Source organism: Microtus ochrogaster, chromosome 18 (genome assembly GCF_000317375.1).
Source record: "Microtus ochrogaster isolate Prairie Vole_2 chromosome 18, MicOch1.0, whole genome shotgun sequence".
NCBI classification, from domain to species: domain Eukaryota; kingdom Metazoa; phylum Chordata; class Mammalia; order Rodentia; family Cricetidae; genus Microtus; species Microtus ochrogaster.
The window spans coordinates 55,186,842-55,203,263 of record NC_022020.1 but is presented as its reverse complement, the minus strand read 5'-3'; the positions used below and the strand labels follow the sequence as shown (position 1 = coordinate 55,203,263).

The 16,422-nt window shown below is 41.6% G+C and overlaps 1 protein-coding gene across 2 annotated transcripts in view; it reads left to right on the top strand.

Moving 5' to 3' along the window:
• Rab27b (RAB27B, member RAS oncogene family) overlaps positions 1-16,422 on the top strand; it is a 147,301-nt gene that overhangs the window by 69,492 nt on the left and 61,387 nt on the right. Inside the window, exon 1 of one of the 2 annotated variants that reach the window (XM_026783487.1) lies at positions 11,421-11,786. The exons of the other annotated variant lie outside the window; for it this stretch is intronic. The gene's annotated coding sequence lies outside the window, so the exon portion shown is untranslated. Of the gene's footprint in view, positions 1-11,420; positions 11,787-16,422 lie in introns of those variants that run through there. 2 annotated transcript variants of the gene reach the window in all.

The following is a 16,422-nucleotide window of genomic DNA, read 5'->3' as shown; positions in this document are numbered from 1 at the left end:
TCTTGTAGACCAGGCTGGTCTCGAACTCACAGAGATCCACCTGCCTCTGCCTCCCGAGTGCTGGGATTAAAGGCGTGTGCCACCACCGCCCAGCTCTTGTTTTCTTTATACAAAAAGTTAAAGCCTTCTCCATTTTACTCATAACCATAAGAAATAAGAACATCACCAGCAAGACTCATTTATTAAGGCCACTTTAACCCTCTGTAGATATACTTAGTATCTGACAAATAATACATGATCTGGGAGTTAATATTAGTAATTAGTACTGGAATAAATTCCACAATATCCTTATGAAAAACCCAAGCATGGAAGCATGTATCTGTAACCCCAGTACTGAGAGGCTAGGAGCAGGCTGCTCCCAGGTGAGTCCCTAGGTTCACTGAGACCAGACGCTGCTGCAGGAAAGTCACTACCAGCTCGTTCTCACATTGCTCCGGGTTGTGTTTCTTTCTTGGGGTTTCTCAGCCCTCGTGTGTCACTGAGCATAGTGAACACCTTATCCTGAGGAAGGCTGCTTCACTTCTCTCTGCAATCTATCTGTTCATTAAGGACGAAAGAATGAGATGGGACTTTTCACCTGCCTGTTGTTACCTAATGGAGGCAGCAAGAAAAAGACAAAAATGTAGCATGCCTTGCCAAGTACTGAGTATGATTTTTTTTTAAAAAAAAAAAAACCTTCAAGGGCCTCATCTCACAATGAAATATCCATCAGAAGTGAGCATTGTTGCATCCATTCACCTTAAGTCTGTGTTTCGACAGAAAAAAAAAATCTGTCAAAAAAGTTAAGAACATAAAGCAAGGAGACAGAGTCAGGCATGTTTCTGAACAACGGAACATGGTAGGGTCAGACGTGGAATTAGACCTGTGACATTCTGACAGTTGCGTTCCTCAACTGTGAATGTCCAGCCTAGTGCTGTGTGTAGAGCATCTCTTTGACAGGAAATGGCTCCGACTGTGCATGCTGCCCTAGCCACCTGCTTCATAGGCATCACAAGTATATTTTCATCTAAAAATTCTTTTATAATCCTATTTCAGTGTGTGTGCTCTGTATCAAATGAGTGAAACATTACTTGTTGAACAAAATCCTCTATTATTAAGATAACCAATAGTCCGCAGAGGATCAGATGGTAAATGTTTTAGGCTGATGGATTATGTAGCAACTATTTTGTTAGAGCCACACTCAAGTCTTCTGCTGTAGCAAGAATGAGTCCAGCTTTAGACTTAAAAGTGTTCTTTAAAATTCTTCTTTATCACTTAGTGCATGCTTGAACATTAAGATTATAATTATTATAATTTTTAAATTTATTTAGTTCAGGGGACAAAAAGATAAGCCAAGAAGTTGGGATTTCTGAGGGGTTTCCGTCTTTTGGTGTGTATATGTATGCATGCTGCATTCTTTTACTACTTAGAACATGAAAGCATTATTCTAAAATTACTAAAACCCAACAGTGATATTATATCTATATTATATTTCACTAACTCTAGCCTAGAGTAGATTCCTCTACTTATTTTTCGTTTTTTTTCTTTTTCTTTTTTTTTCTAAAAAGTAATTACGGGCAGGAGAAATGGTTCAGTTGGTAGAGAGCATGAGTACCTGAGCTGGAGAACCAGCCCTGAAGTAAAATATCTGGGGACACACAAACTTGGGCATACACATGCACAAACACACATTTGCACAGGCACACATATGCACACACACATAAGAACACATGCACGTTGGGCTTAGTGTCACATGTCTTTAGTTCTGGCCCTCATAAGCAGAGGCAGATGAAACTCTGTGAGTTCAAGGCCAGCCTGGTCTACATAATGAGTTTCAGGACAGCCAGTGCTATGTAGAGAGATCCTGTCTCAAACAAACAAACAAACAAACAAACAAAAAACCACACGCACAAATGGGTGGGGGCAAGTATTTTTAAACAACTGACCATATACACTTAATTTGGTGGTTACACACATTCCCTCACTAAATGTGAAAAAGGCAAGACTTATTAAGTATATAATAAAATATAAATTCCTAGCATAGGAGTGGCATTGACAATAATTGAGATAATATTAGTTTCGAAGAGCAAATCCATTTTTTAATACTCAATATAACATTTAACTGGAATAGCCACTTTTAAACTATACTCTTCAAATAGTTTGTATTGGACAATAGTCAAATTTACAAAGTTTGAATGTTTAAATGTCTGTGTGTATTTTCCTGAGTTAAGACTTATTTTAATTATTATTTGTGTGTGTATGAACATATGCCAAGTGCGTGTGTCTGCCATGAGAGGTCAGAGACAAGCCTGAGATCCCTTGAAGCTGGAGGTACAGGTGACTGTGGTGGCTCACAGGTGGGACCTGCACCTGGGCCCTTAGGGAGAGCAGGGCTTGCTTGTTATCACCCGGGCCATCTCATCTCTCCCACCACACAGAAAGCTTTTGTGGATATTGTTTTCCAAATGACATGCTCAGATTACAGTTTTCCTCTCTAGTTCTTTGTATAGCCAGGTATTGTTTATATTTTGTATGGAAGTGAGATATGATCATGGCACCTCACTAGAGAAGAAATTTTGCCCCCAGGGCCGATGATACTCAGTTAAATATGTATGGATTATACCTACTTCAGTTTTTCCCCTGGGGACTCCACTACATGCCAGCAGAAATTTAGGAATAGCATCACTTGGAGGAGGAGACAATCTAAACCTCTTTGTGGGGAGGGAATAACAGAGTGGTTTAAACTTGAGCAGAAATAGAGTTCACTGAAGACAGAGACAGGCATCACACTTAGCTCCATAAGCCATCATCTTACCTCCACTGGCTCCTGCCCACCAACGGCTTTCTGTAACAGATGACACATCCTGACCACTCCCCAAGCAATCTTGGGGTGCTGTATTTTCAAGTCCTCTTGCCTCAGAACATAATCACAGGAGTTCCTGGCTCTGACATGAAATCCTTGATTCCCCACGGAACTACTTGCTTCCTTTTCTTCATAGTTTATTAATGTGATCTTTCTGAGTGGATGGCAGTTTGAGCGGCAACAGCCCCAGCCGCTTCCTGCGAGTATTTACTATAAGGATGCTCTTCCAGTCATAGCTCAAGACTAGGACAAAACCTCACTCCAGGCATGAGAGAAATCCCCCTTCTGTCCTAATCCTGGGAATGGATTAAGACTTCTCTTGAGCAACAGATCTTCTTGCTTTCCCACAGACACCGTGAATGAATCATCTTTTTGTGTGTGAAGTGGGGCCGTCAGGGCAGGCTTTCTCTCTGCTGGCCTGACTTCCACTTCATCTTGCTCTTCATCCCTTTTCACCTCCGTCTCATTTGAATATTATTTTGTTGTTATCTTGCATTTGAAGATGCTTTTCATTAAAAAGACAAAAAAAAAAAGCACAAGTGTGCACAAACCGTAAGGCTGGATAAATGGCACACAAGAAAAGTCTATACACACACACACACACACACACACCACATAGCTAGCATATAAATGAGGACACAAGACATTATTAGAAATGTCTGTGGCACTCCTCAGTTACAGCCTACATCCTCACGGGATAGCCACTGTCTTAACTTATAATGTTGTGGGTTGGATATGTCCAACTCTGGCATTTTTATGTATGAAACCCTACAGAATATATTTATTGTGCTTGAATTGAGCTACTCAGAATTATGTCGGTGCAATTCACTAGTGTTGTTGCAGCCAGAGTTCATTCTTGCTGCTGAGTAGTATTCTGTTTTATGAATATACATTACTCTTAATTGTATTCTTAATGGGCATGAGGATAATTTTTAAATTTGTGGTTAGGAGGCAGATGCGAGAGATGATGTCTGGCAAACTTACTGCAAAGTTCTAATGACTGTGCACTTAAGACGGTGTAAAACAGTCAAGCTCATCTACATGCGCACTAGTAGGAAACAACTATTTCCCTTTTTCTGTGTCCTCTGTGACACTCGGTCTCATCGGACCCCAATGATAGCCACACTGATGAGCGCACAGTTGTTCTTTTAGTGAAAACTGGCCATGTGTTTTTTCTCTTCTGTATAGAGACCACTTTACTATTATTTGATAGAATTATCCACCTTGATATTTCTATTATTTTACAATTAAAAATATTATTTTTCTGTCACAAATCAGAGAATAAATGACAAAAAGAAAGAATATTTAATTATATCACAGAAGCTAAACACTCGACTATCTAATCCTTGCAAATATGTGTGAGGGATTAGCGTAGATAAAGTTATATTTTAAATATTAAAAGCTTATTGATGGTTATTAAAAAACAGACTAGACAGCAAATGTTTTAATTTTTTGCTCTAAAACAGAGGTGTTTTAAAGAAAATTTCATCTTGACAATGGTAGTCTCAAGAAAAAGTAAAAAAAAAAATGACATGCGTTTTTATATCATGAGCATGCCACAATGCCTGGCTGTTCTAAAAAGTCCACAGTTAGGTGGAGAAAGTTGACTCCAAACAGTGATGACAGGTGACAAAACAAAGGGTGTAAGCATGGACTGTGTTTTCGATTGTTATGAACCCACTTTAGCCAATCATGAGAGGGTACAAAACTGTGCATTCCGAAAGCTTTTTGTGGTTACTTCTCTCATGTCAAACTGTAGGAGAGGGAGCTGCTAATCTTAATGAACTTAACTGTACCATTACATCATAAGCAATACTGGGAGAGTTTCAGGGCTCCTTTTCTGATTTTCACTGAGAAAATGCACACATTGAAAGAATTATTTTCCTCTATTTTTCTTTTTTTTTGCTACAATCGTTTTATGGTAAATCGCTTTCCTGAGTCTGACTTGTAATGTTTCGCCTCCTTTTTCCCAAGGCTTTATTTCTAGCCTCTTAATGTCTCAGCTAAAAACAATCAGATTTTTCTAAAACATAGCACAGACTAGGTAACCTTTTAAACATATGACTGTTAAACACGTCATACACAGGCTGATACAGGGATGTATTTAATTTGTATGCAGAATGTTGTCATAGTGACTACCTACGTTAGTATTACTATGGCTGTGATGAAACACCACGAGCAAAAGCAAGCTGGTGAAGAAAGGGTTCATTTAGCTTCCACGTCCACCACTGAATAAAATCAGGACAGGAACTCAAGCAGAGCTGGAATCTGGAAGCAGGAGATGATAGAGAGGCCATGGAAAGGTGCTGCTTACCGCTTGCTCATCATGGCTTGCACAGCTTGCTTTCTTATAGAAGCCAGGATCACTAGGTCAGGGATAGCACCACCCACAATGCACTGCAGCATTCACCATCAATCACTGATTAAGAAAACGCCCTACAGGTTTGCCTATAGCCTGATCTTATGGAGGCATTGTTTTTTAATTGAGGCTTCCTCCTCTCAGATGATTTTTACTTGTGCCAAGCTGACATAAAACTAGCCAACACGGTGACATAAAAAGTAATATTTTCCTATAATACTTAGTTCTCTAAAATGCAGCTTTCTTCTACTTAACAGTTTATCGGCAAGGTTATTGAAATGACCAAACAATGTCTTATTGCAATTGTGTTCATGGATAGACATTAGAGCCCATATCAGAGCCCCCTTACACTGTGACTTCTCAGAAATCAGAGTTTTTATTAAAATTACGTGCAAAAATTATATATGAAATTGAGTCTTCTCCACAGTATTTCCCAGTAACATAGGAAAAACAAATTCAACATACATTACAATAAGCTCCAAATTGGGTTTCCTCATTTCACATTCCAAGAATGTGAGGCCAAATGAGATTAGAAGTTACTGGAAGGTCGGAGCCCATGGATAGTCCAGATACGACTGTGACTGCCTGGCCAGTGTGCAAAACATATCTAAAAGAGTTCCTTGTGCTTCACAGTTGGAGCAACCTACTGTCTCAAGTTCTCACCATGCACATACCCTAAAGTTACATCCTTGGCAGTAGGCAGGACAACCAGCACAGCCTGGGAGTCTGGTCCTGTGACTGGTTAGTCATGCTCTGGTGTTTCCTTCAACTGGGGAGGAGCTGATTTTTACTTGTGATTAGGAAGACACCACGTGAACTAGCAATCAGCAGAAGGTGGAGGCACACCCTTCTGCTTGCACAAGAACAGCTCCCTCCACTGGCATTTGTTAGAGGATTGAAGTTCAACAGTGAGTCCAAGCGGGAGAAATTGTGAAGAGGATGCTGAAGACTCAAAGTCAGTATTGTGGCCATAAAAAATATGTACCTCGTATCACAAAAGACAAGAGAGAAGACATGAAACACAGTTTCTTGTTTAAGTCTATCATCTATCTATCTATCTATCTATCTATCTATCTATCTATCTATCTATCTATCTATCTATCTATCTATCTATCATCTATATAATCTTTTTATCTATTATCTATCCTCCCCTCTCTCTCTCATCTATTATCTACCTATTCTTGACCTAAGCATTGTATCATATATGCATGATCCCATCACTAGGGAGGTGGAGGTAGGAGGACTAGGATTTCAAGCTGTCTTTTTATTAAGGTAATATAAAACAAGAAGAAACAAAAATGAGATCAGGACATGGATGGGAGGGAGAGCAGAAAGAGGGTATATGGGGGTAGGGGAAAGAGCAGGGCCAGAAAATATTACATATATAAATATGATGCTGACAAAGAATAAAGTCATTAAAAATGAATCAAGTAAAGAAAGTCTTTAAGGGGGCTGGAGAGCAGGCTCAGCAGTTAACAGCACTTCTGTTCTTCCAGACAACCAGGGTTTGATTCCACGTATTTGATTCCCACTTTGATCCCACTTAGGGCGATTCATCACAACCTACAATTCAAGCTCCAGGGATCTCTGATGACCTTCTGCCTTCTGCTGATACCTGTGTGCATACATGTACACACACACATACACACACACACACAGAGACAGAGACAGAGACACAGAGAGATCTTTGAAAATAATGAAATAGGAAAAAAAGAAAATGGTGTTAAAATAGCCACAGATCTTCCCTTATGTCCTGAGCTCCACTCCCCTCCCCAGTAAATTTCATTTCATGTTTTCTGGTTGTCCTTTCATATTTCTAAATGGTTTGTTAGCCTAGTAATTATTATTTAGCTATCTTACACAATACTCACGGACTTTATGTGATCATAATTGAGGATGTGATTAGCTTTCTTACACAGACACTTTCCGAGTCTCTCCCTCTCCATACTTCCCATAAGCGGTTTTATTGCAGTTTGATTAACTCCATTGTGGATATTATACTGATTATACTCACACCAGAATGAAGTAGTATTCTATCATGTATTTCCTTTCTGATACAACACTTTGTTTTTCCTGGAGTTTGTAAGGTACTTTTAAATGTTATGTAGTACTGGGTACACAAACTAAATTATTCAAAACTGCCTTCAAATGTTCTCTCAAATTGTGGCAGTCAGAGCAGTCTAATTGCTGAAACAACCTCAAAATCTCAATGTCATTATACAAGTTTACTTCTTGCTCATGTCATAATTCAGAAGTACCACCTGGGATTTCTTTGGCTACAAGCTTTTGGGGTCATAACTTTTTTTCTTTAGAAACTTTATTGTTGCCAACAGTGGCGCTGAAGGCCTTTAATCCTAGCACTTGGGAGGCAGAGGCAGGAAGACCTCTGAGTTCAAGGCCAGCCTGGTCTACAGAGTGAGTTCCAGGACAGCCAGAGTAACAAAGAGGAACCCTATCTCAAAAAGAAAGAAAGAAACTTTACTCCCTTGTAGGGTTTCAGAGCCCTTCCTTCTTTAATTGCACCTGAATGCTATCAAGAAAAAAAGAATAGGTGTGGGAGGGAAGGGAGGCTCCCAAGAGCCATGCTATGGATGCAGCCTAGCAGCGATGTTGATCACATATGCTGGGAAGCCTTGACAAGAACTCAACTGACTGCTCCACAGCGCGCAGGGAGCTCAGAAAGAATTCTAATTTTTATTTTTTTAATTTTTAATTTTTTGTTTTTTGTTTTTTTTGGGGGGGGGCGGGTTTTAGACAGGGTTTCTCAGTAGCTTTTGGAGCCTGTCCTGGAATTAGCTCTTGTAGACCAGGCTGGTCTCGAACTCACAGAGATCCGCCTGCCTCTGCCTCCCAAGTGCTGGGATTAAAGGCGTGCACCACCACTGCCCGGCAAGAATTCTAGAGGGATGCTCGGGAGAGCAGAAAGAATCTGGCGAGCACAGCAGCTAATTTCTCAGTATGCAGGTACCAACCCTCCCGTCTTCTTTCTTTTGATTGGAGATAGAGCTACTTTGAGCCTTCCTCCTCCCCTGGCCTGCTTCATGAGAGCTCTTCTGAGCAACTGTAACTTCTCTCTCATGTTGGACTTGACTTTTCTGGGTTTCACTCACCTCTTCTTGATTTATCAGCTTCTTTTGAGGAAGCTGTTTTTCAGATGGTCCATGGAAGAATGAGTAATTTTGAGTGCCTGAAAGCATGAAAATGCCATCGTTTACATGGCTAGCAATTCATCTGGGCATGCAATTCTAGATTCAAAATAAACTGGTTTTTAAGATGGAAGGGCATTCAAGGAAACATCTATGTTTGCTATTGTTCTTGGGAAATTCAATACAGTTTTTTTCCTGTGTAAATGATTTGACCTGTGGCTCTGGAAGACATGTTAATTATTTGTGGGTTACTAATAACTCAGAGTGATGTGTATTTGCTAGTGAGTGTAAAGGGACTTTTGATCTCATAAGCTCATAGTCTTTCTTTGTGGAATTCTTAGAGCATTATTTCCTTTCTGTCATCTTTCTATCCCTTTCTGCACAGAAAAAAAACTCATCTCCTAGAACTCTCTAGAATTGATTTTGGTCACTTTTTTTTCTCCAACATTTTATGTAGCTGTTGCTCTGCTTCACTGAAGATTGTTTTCTTTGTTGCTCTACTTCGCTGAGGACTGACTTCTTTGTTGTTCACTAGCACTAGAAGCCCAAAGGGCCTGTGTTCAGCTCACAGTAAGCCACCTCTGACTCTTTTTTTTTTTTAGGTTTTCTTTTTTTATTTTTTATTTTTTTTAAATTTATTTATTTATTGAGGATTTCTGCCTCCTCCCCGCCACCACCTCCCATTTCCCTCCCCCTCCCCCGATCAAATCCCTCTCCCTCATCAGCTTGAAGAGCCATCAGGGTTCCCTGACCTGTGGGAAGTCCAAGGACCGCCCACCTCCATCCAGGTTTAGTAAGTTGAGCATCCAAACTGCCCAGGTCCCCCCAAAGCCAGCACGTGCAGTAGGATCAAAAACCCATTGAATCCAAAGACAAGCATATAGGCATCCCCCTGAATATTAACCTTCATCAGGCGATGAAAGGAGACAGAGACAGAGACCCAAATTGGAGCACCGGACAGAAATCTCAAGGTCCCAATCAGGAGCAGAAGGAGAGGGAGCACGAGCAAGGAACTCAGGACCGCGAGGGGTGCACCCACACACTGAGACAATGGGGATGTTCTATCGGGAACTCACCAAGGCCAGCTGGCCGGAGTCTGAAAAAGCATGGGATAAAACCGGACTTGCTGAACATAGCGGACAATGAGGACTACTGAGAACTCAAGAACAATGGCAATGGGTTTCTGATCCTATTGCACCTCTGACTCTTATTTGCATTCTCTGGAAGACTGGAGGCTGGAAGAAGCAGAAGAAGGAAGTCGGTTGATTACATGGCAGTGGGGAGGGAGCTTCAGGTCCAAGCAGTCTGTGTACGTGTCTCTAACCAAGCCCTATGCTCCACCACTAGTCGCCAGCCTGTGCCAGTATTTCTGCTGTGTAAAGTCTCCGCCTTCTGGCTTTTGCAGGGAGAAGAGCTGATAACCATGTCTTTAACTCTGCCCGCAGACAGGCACCGTGTAAACTGCTTCTCTAAGGCTATACCTGTCTCCAGCTGGTTGACCGTCTTTAGAAGAATCCATTGCAATTGTGTCTTTTCTCTCTTATTTTATTTTTTATGGTTTAAAGGCATTGTTAGAAGTTCATAATTGATTTATTTTTGTGTTCAGGGAGTTTGAGGAGGATAAGACATGGGTGATGAACTTGCCATTTTAGCTAGAAGTTTCCCGACTACAATGGTATCTGCATATACATCAGTGATGTTTTGTTGAATGAGACAGAAATTTTATCTGTTTCATTTGTGTCACATAAGCCCTAGGCACAAAAGAGCCTTTAAAATTATTACCTTCACTCATTTTTTTTCTTCCTGTTAGAAGAGTCAAAACTTTTTTTTCTTCCTGTTAGAAGAGTCAAAACAATTTTTATGAGTCAAAGGATATTGGAGGTCGAGAAGACGGCTCAGTTTTTAAGAGCACCTGTCACTCTTTCTGAGGACCTGGGCAGGCTTTGGTCCCAGTACCCACATGGTGCCTCACAACCATCCATGGCTCCAGTTCCAGGGGCAGATGATGTCCTCTTCTGACCCTATAGAGAACCAGGCACGCACCTGGTACACATGCATACATGCAGGCAAAAGGCAAAACACTCATATACAGAGAATAAAATCAACAAATATTTTTTTAAAGTTTTTCAAATTAATACTTGGGAAGGATAGGGTAGATTAAAGGCTACTAAAATAGTATATGCAGGCAATGGTTCTATAAATTTAAAAAAAAATGTGACCAGGCATTGTTCTAGACTACTGACTAGCATTAACTATACAAATCTCATCCCTCGCCCTGCTCCATCCTCCATTTTTCTCTCCTTTTGGGACGACCTCGCTACAGGAAGCCTGGTCTGACTAGAAACTCACTTTACAGCCCCGACTAGCGCTAATATTTTTGTTTTCAAGGAAGGTACATCTTTGTGCTTGGTCTGTGGTTCGGGCCTTCCGCAAGAAATTCTCCCCAGCAGCAGACTTTAAACTCTGAAGCATAGGGTCAGGGATGAGTTAAAGAATTAAAGCTTAAGTCATTGTCTCCCTAACTCTAACGTGAGCTTAAGCAACAGGTTTGGAACTATTTTCTTGGCGAAGGAATATGTCAAATGCTATTCTTCGCATTCAGTCTTGTATACCTTAACCATGAGTCCGAAAACATAGGGATGCCAGAGTATGTCCAAAATGTAATACCCAAGGGCTACACAGGACCTACACTTAAAGGGGAAAACCAAAGTGTTTATTTAGTATAGGACTTGCCACATACTGTGAATTTAATAAATACTAGTTTAGTGGCTGTATTTATTATTTGGTTTGGCAGTAACTCATTAGTTCTCAAATGGCTTTAGGAAGGAAGGATTCCAGTGGCATGGATTGATTGTGTATTCCTATGGCTGTGTCCTAACTCTGGGAGGCCACACACACACACACACACACACACACACACACACACACACACACACCGTGGAGGCAAGCTGCTTAGGAAAGCTGGTCTCCCCACGCTGCTCCAAGCTCTTTGAAAGAGGTGTCAGCGCAAAGCTAGAAAAATAAGTCAATGAAAACGAGCGGGGGGCACGGAGACTCCACCAGCAGCCAAATGTGTTTCTTATTGCAGCGGTTGAGTCACTAGCCAGACTGGCCCGAGGTGAGCCAGGCACATCCGCGTTAGGACTCAGAGACACGCCTTCTTCTCACACAAACCTTCCTGATCCTAGCCGCCTAGTCGGACTCCCGGGTGGTGCTACCAGCCCTGCCACTCGCAGTCCGGACTGGCAGAGGTTGGGGACCGCCTGGCTTTGCACCGACTAGGAGCCACAGGTTGCAGACGCAGGGAGCCCTGCCCATGACAGTGGCTCTGTGAGGCTCCGGGTGCGCGGTGGCTGCTGGTGGGTCCGGGAGCTCGGGAAGATCGGAGCGGCCCTGAAACCTGACACCAGCGTCCTCGCTGTGGCTGTTCCTCCGGCTGGTGAGTTGGGGAAGGCCGGCTGGCCATTGGAATTCGGTCCCACCCACTCTGGGTGCCCGCAGCGTTTCAGGGAAAGGGGGATCCCGGAGGCCCCGCGCCTGCAGCCTTCCATCTGTTCCCTGCAGAAAGCCTAGCGAGCCAAACCTGGGGGCCTGCCGCTCCTGCTCAGATGGCCCCCACAAACTCGATCTACCCTTTTGCTTTGGTGTGTGCCAATTCTATAGCTGCTTGGAACAAAAACCAAACCCAAACAAGAACACTGGACTGAGACATGTCATCTGTATCAAAATAAATAAATAAATAAAAGTAAAAACTATTATTATCAGCAAGAAGAGTGGTTGGTATGCAGGGAGGCTTGCCAGGCAAGACACAGGGCTTGTCGCAGCACTTCCTTGAGATGAATCAGCCACAGAAAGTGAAGTAAGCTTTCTGTCCTCCAGTCTTGGCCCCATTACTTTCAAATTCTGACCAAAGTTTTGCATCTAGAGAGTGGGTGTGTGGAGAGAGGGAGTGTTATTGCCAGAGGTCCCACTTCCAAGATTTTCCCGGCTGCAACATTATCGTTCTAAGTCTCTGAAAACCATCGACTAGGGTGATGTCTAAGCAGGGGTGGCCTTCCTCGGTAGAAGCTGCATTTGGTTAAAGCCTGCACACCTGTAACATGCTTGCCAGCTTTCTGCAACATGATCAAAACTAAGGCTGTGGAACTCCAGTCTAAATGCATGTAGTTACAGGGTTATTAGCAAAGACGTGGATTTTGATGTGAGTCTGCTTAAGAGAATCCTCACAGTTCTCAATATCTAGTTATAGTCATATTTACTTTTGTATGTGTAGAAGGTGCTGGTTAATGGCTGTAACTTTTATAAAGTAGAAAAGATGGACATTGGTATTATATTATTACAGGTGGATAAGTCCACTGGCTTTTCAGGCTACTGTAAAGCTCAGTTTTAAGTAATCAAACAAGAGAAGCGCTTTTCTGATTCCACCCTGCCCACTTGCAGGGCAATTTTTCATAGTTTCCAAAGGTAATTCCTTACCCACAGGAGACCACTATTCTTACCAGCAGGAACTTCTGTGGATCATCACAAGGCGCACACTTGCCAGAGACTCTAACTTTAAGGAGACATCTCTGATTAAGGACTGCCTACAAACTCCCCGGCTCCCTTACTATCATTGCTACTAAATGGAAAGCAAAACATTTCCATTTCCAATGAAACTGGATAAGCCTGTTCTCATCTTTGCCAAGTGGCAATAAAAGAATCTGTCAAATGCAAGCAAACCACGGCTCTCCCTCCCCATAGGTCATTTCTAGAACAGACATGTTTGACCTGATAAGGAAGGTAACCGCGGGAAAGTTATCCTCTTAACTCATGGTGTACCACATTGTACTTCTGTCGTCCAGTTTCTGCTTCCTCTAGAAACAGGGATGTCAAGGTTCCAGGTCCATCAGTGCTGGCATCTGCTGATTTCCCCCATTGGAGAAAGCTGGTGTTTGACTTTCAGTCTAGATCAGTAGTTCTCAACCTTTCTAATGCTGTGACCCTTAAATAGAGTTCCTTATGTTGTGGTGAGCCCGATAATCATAAAATTATTTTCATTGCTACTTTGTAACTGTAAGTCGGCTACTGTTGTGAATCGTAATGTAAACATCTGTGTTTTCCGATGGTCTTAGATGACCCTGTGAAAGAGCCATTCAATCCCCAAAGGGTTTGCAATCCGCAGGTTGAGGAACTCTGGCCTAGTAGAGCATTGACGGCACACTGACCATTCACATAAAGCTCGTCTCATAATGAGTCTGGTTTTTGTGTTGATTCATCGAGGCTGGTTAACCAATACTTCAGCTCTGAAGCAATTGCTGGTAATGCTGAGATACAGGAGAACAATTCCAATAAAAAGAGACAGGGCCAACCAGATGCTGGCCGTAATTACTTGCAAAGATGCCCTTTAAAGGAAGATGATTGGCCTTCTTCATGGCTAAGTGTAGAAGGTACGGTGTGGATGGATGTTCTGTTGATGCAGGAAGCGGCAGTATCACTAGATGGACCTGCTCTTGGCACTATGTACTTGGCTGATTTCAGTTTCTTTTTGGTCATTAATGATGTCCTTCAAGTGCTGAGCTTCTCTCCTCAGCCCTCCTTAAATAAGTGGAGGACTAGTGTGTCTAATAGTTTTCCGTTTAATAAATAATTAAAAGAATTCCTTCATAAATTCAATGTTTTCAACTTGTTCAATACCTTGAGAAAATAACATATTCAGTTGCTTGTTCATTTATTCAAAAAATATTTCTAAATAGCAGCAAGGGCTGTTATAGGCTCTGTAGACAGACACAGACAAAATAAGCAGGCATCCCTAACCCTGTGGATCTTACTACTTATCTGGGGACAAAGAGCTGACAAAATGAACAGGTTACCTCTATGACACATGAGTCACAGGTGCTAAAGAGAAATAGACTAGAGGGCAGGAAAGAGATATTCCATAAGTTTCGGGAGTGTGGGGGTGGGGGCAGGAGTGCCAGATTAAGTACCAGTGCGTCCTACTGAGAAGCTCTTTCAGTGTCTATCTGGAGCAGGTGAGGGAGTGACTCTCTGGAGATTATTCCAGACTGACCACTCAGAGAGCTGGGATTTTCCAGTCATGTTCCCTGGGTGAGGCACTAATAGGGCCAGGTCAGATATGGCTTTGAAGATGCTAATAAATAGTTGACTTTGAGTTTCATTTTGGGTGGAATGAGAAAAAGCTATACTAAATAGCCTGTGAAACATTTTCCAACAAATCCTCGCCTAGCACTTTATAAGCATTAATATTCTTCTAAGTATCATGGGTAAGAGATGTTAAAAAGACAGAAGGACTCTGCCATGGACACATTCCATCATAGGGTGGAGAGAGAGAAGCGAACAAATTAATAATCCTATAAGATTTAATATTATTAAAGAAAGCATGGTAATGGGTAAAAATATTACACTGGTCAGGAAGAGCCTTGAGGAGAGACATAGTTTATTTGATATAAATATATATTTAATATATCTGTAGAGTATGATGGTTCAATATATGCTTACACTTGTCTCTCTTTTTGAGTGAATTCCATACCCATGTGTTCTACCATCTTTGAATGAAAGTATTTGAAGTCAAATTGCCCCTATGGGAGAGTGTGCATGACTTTTATCACCATGATTTCCTCAGCAATCTATTGCAACAGATATTTACACATCCTTCACACTGCATTGATTATGACTATTACAGAGATGGTATAAGGTATAGATTTAAAATATGTAATGCTTGTGTAGAATATGTGCAAATATTATATAATTGGGTATAAAGATTGATGCTTCTATTATGCAAGTATTCTCAGGGGCCTTTAAATTAATCACCTGTAGGAGCAGGAAGACACTATGAACTCATAATTTATGAACTCATAAAATTGAGCTATTTCCCATGCTTAGCTCTTCAAAAACTTATTATGTCTTTGTTATGGAAGTATTGTATAGCTAATGAGGTGATTTTTTGTAGAGCTATCTCTCTGGCTTCCTTGAAGACAATGAATGTAATTTGACACAATACAGGAAAGGACAGCGGTAAGGCTACTCAAACTGACCAGCCATGGCAGCAATGTAGATGAACACTGGAACTGCAGATCAAAGCAGATCCATTCAGAAAGTACTTAAAAGCAGAGCTGATTGGATGTGCTAATGAAACAGGTAAACTTTAGGAATGATGGAAAGAAAGACTGAAAATGGTCGTCAGAATACATAAAGAACAACTTGGGTAGATGATAATGCAGTTTCTTAAGATTGGTAGTGAAGGGTAAGAAAACGGTTTAAGAGGGAGGTAAAGACTCTGCTACCAATGGCCTGGAGTGTTTTCACGCTTCTGGGTGGAAACAGCCACTTGGGCTTTTCTTTCTGTAGATATACAACATCTAGAAGTCATAAGCCAACACATAGACAGTCCCAAGGTTTTCAAGACATTAAGTAGAGAGAGCTAGGGTAAGACCGAGATCTAGATGGTAAAACCGATCTGTGGCTTGACTTGACGTGGCGGGGTCTTGAAACAGGAAGCTTCAGAAAAGTAACCAAGTGATAGGACAGCTGTCAGCCAACACTGTCATCATGAACACGAGACAGGAACTCTTACAGAAAGGCCAGGGGTGCCAGATGTTCTGAGATAAAGACTGAGATGAGAAACGTGTGATGATGCATGGTGGTTTAGTGACATGGGAAACTTTGGCAGGAGATGGACTTCTCCAAATAGCATGTTCACATAAACTAACAGAAAAGTTTGAAAGTGGCTCTTCACCTAATCCTAAGAGAAAATGAAATTAGAGGGCACCAGGAAAACTTAGGAGCTGCATTCAGATTCTAGTTAAATTAATTTTAAATTGTGCGTGTGGGGCAAAGATGTACTTACAGAGGTGTTGTGAGGGCTTTCAATATATTTTGAGGGAGAGCGGGCATGGGGTAAGTGCTAAAGAGATATCAATTCTTCAAACATTTTTTTCAGAATGAAAGTAAATGAGTGTCTCACATCATTGAATCAGTCCCTGACCTCTTTTTCCATCTCCACTTTTACCCACACTAACTTCCCATTCTGCATACCAAAGTGTGTCCAACATAGAGGTTTTGCATATATTCTCCCCCCC